The sequence below is a fragment of the Alosa sapidissima genome, chromosome 22 (genome assembly GCF_018492685.1).
Source record: "Alosa sapidissima isolate fAloSap1 chromosome 22, fAloSap1.pri, whole genome shotgun sequence".
NCBI classification, from domain to species: domain Eukaryota; kingdom Metazoa; phylum Chordata; class Actinopteri; order Clupeiformes; family Clupeidae; genus Alosa; species Alosa sapidissima.
The window spans coordinates 17681962-17684461 of record NC_055978.1 but is presented as its reverse complement, the minus strand read 5'-3'; the positions used below and the strand labels follow the sequence as shown (position 1 = coordinate 17684461).

At 40.1% G+C, this 2500-nt stretch overlaps 1 protein-coding gene across 4 annotated transcripts in view; it reads left to right on the top strand.

Annotated features, from left to right (window-relative positions):
* LOC121697535 (nck-associated protein 5-like) overlaps window positions 1-2500 on the top strand; it is a 123851-nt gene that overhangs the window by 70907 nt on the left and 50444 nt on the right. The gene's annotated exons all lie outside the window — the stretch shown is intronic.

The window sequence follows — 2500 nt, the reverse complement described above, 5'->3', positions numbered from 1 at the left end:
TGTGTGTGTGTGTGTGTGTGTTTGAGTGTGTGTGTGCGTGTGTTTGTTTGGGAGTAAACGGTTAGCAGTCCCTGCTCCAGCATTGCCTAAATGCCTATAGAGTGGCGAAGTCCCGCCCCTTCCGTTTGCCTCCATGGGACCTATCTTTCAAAAAAATTTGAACGGCAGTCTATGGGGAAAAACAAATTATTTTCTGGTCCCGGTTGACTTGTGCCTTGAATTACCCATATGATGTTTGTCAATTTTAAAGACAATTTTTCATGTAAAGACATTTGCAGTTTGTTTCGTAACTATTGAATTACAACATTGTGAAAGATCGTAATTCCAACGACTACAAACCCATCAGTCGCGCTAGTGACGTTACCTCATTCACAGCCACACTAGATTGTACAAGCATACCAGCAACAGGTCTTAATTGGGCTTTCCTTGCCGAAGAAAATACCATGAGTCAGAGGATTAAACACATCAGGTAAGTTGTATTTGTCCATAGACTGTACATTACATACTGTTAAGTGACATAGCAGGCAGCAAGATGCAACCGTTAACTAGCATAACAGCTCTTATCGTTTCATTAGGTTGGTGACGTACAGCGTTCGAGACGAGAGATGTAGTCCACTGAGCGGATTCGCACGAAACCAACATAACTTTTGAAGTCTATCGAACAACAGTACTTTCTTGACGTGAAAAATTATCTTTTAAATTCACACACATCATATGTGAAATTCGTGGCACAATTCAAACTGGACCAAAAAATAATTGTTATCTCTCCATTAACACATACCTGTCAACATTTAGCTTTCCAAAAACGGGAGGTTTTTTTTCGGGGGGGGGGTCAGTGTTTATACCGGATCTGTGTTTGCATATTTAATACGTTTCATACACGTGTTTTAACTTAATTTTAACTTAATTTCGGTCGTTGCTTTTACCTTACCATTACCTTACGCATGCCAGTATCCACTAGCTGCCTGCCTGCAGCCTACTTCCAAAACTCCAAAGCTGCTTGCTGTCAGATTTGGTTCCGAGGGAACAAGTTCAGTGTATCAACAACACTCAATAACAGTTTATGTGATGTGTTAATCAATTAAATTCCCAACAATTTCACAACAGCTAGTTCTGGAGTAGGCCATTCATCTAACCCGCTTGCTTACGACGAGACTCAGGCTGCACAGTTGGCACCCGCTTCCTTATTTGGGTTTTGAGTTGCCAGGTTTTAGCCTATGACAAAACGGTTGAAATTGAAACTAAGTGATCGTGTATGTGTAGGGTGTATTTCATACACAATCTGGCAACCTCAATGCATCAATGATTTTAAAATGAAGTTTGATGGCCATGCAAATTACGGGAGTTTTCCGGGAGAAATAACGGGAGGGTGCTGGGAGATGACCTTGAAATACGGGAGAAACCCGGGAAAAACGGGAGTGTTGACAGGTATGCATTAACACCCGTTCATATTTTTTTGAAAGATAGGTCCCATGGACCGGATGTAGAAGGGCGTGACTTCGCCACTCTATTCACGCCAAGGCTAGCGTTTCATAAGTGCTGGATGAGGTTCGCTCCTTAAAATCATTTTTCATCTTATTTACCTGATGGGAGGGGAAGCAGAGAGCACATTGCATATTGCATTTCATAAGGCATTCACGGCACTCAGGCTTTTCACACCGCAACTGATTTATATTTCAGATACACACTCAGTTTAATGCATGAGAGATGAGGAGATTTTCAGCATCTGACCAGACAGAGATCTCTCATTAACACACACACGCACACACACACACACACACATGGATTAAACACACACACACAATTACACACACACAATTACATACACACACACACACACACACACACACACACACACACACACACACAAATGTTCATAAGTAAACCTCTAGATTCTGGGAGAATTGAGGCAATTTAGTGAGAGGCAGAAAAAAAGAGTTTTTAAATCCTCATATTTTATTTTCAGTTTGAAGCTTGTAGAATCGGCACATTAAACAACTGCAAATATATTTTTACACTATGCTTTATTTAATTTATATTATATTACAGGCACACACACACACACTATGCTCATATACAATTATACATATACTAACACATTTCCAGTGTGAAGCTGCTTAACGCGTATATTGAACCAGTGCACATTTATACACCAGTGGCGATTGCTGCTCTTTGGAACAGGGGAAGCTCTGATAAAACTGGACAATTATTAAATTAATATTATTAAGGTGCTATGTTGTTCTTTGAGGGCAAAAATTATCCCAAAACCCAGAATAGGCCAAACAGTAGGCTATAGAGTTGGCATGGCATCATGTAGCCTACACCGTTATATAGCGTGCTACCTAAATACACAACTGAAACAAAAGCAAGTCACAAACTCTGTAACTCCACATTACGGTTTTATTTACAGTATGCTATTTACAAAGACAAATAGAAACCGACTGTATTACTCCCAAATTATGAGAATTTGAGCTGCAACTTGCCTTGTTATGGACATTGA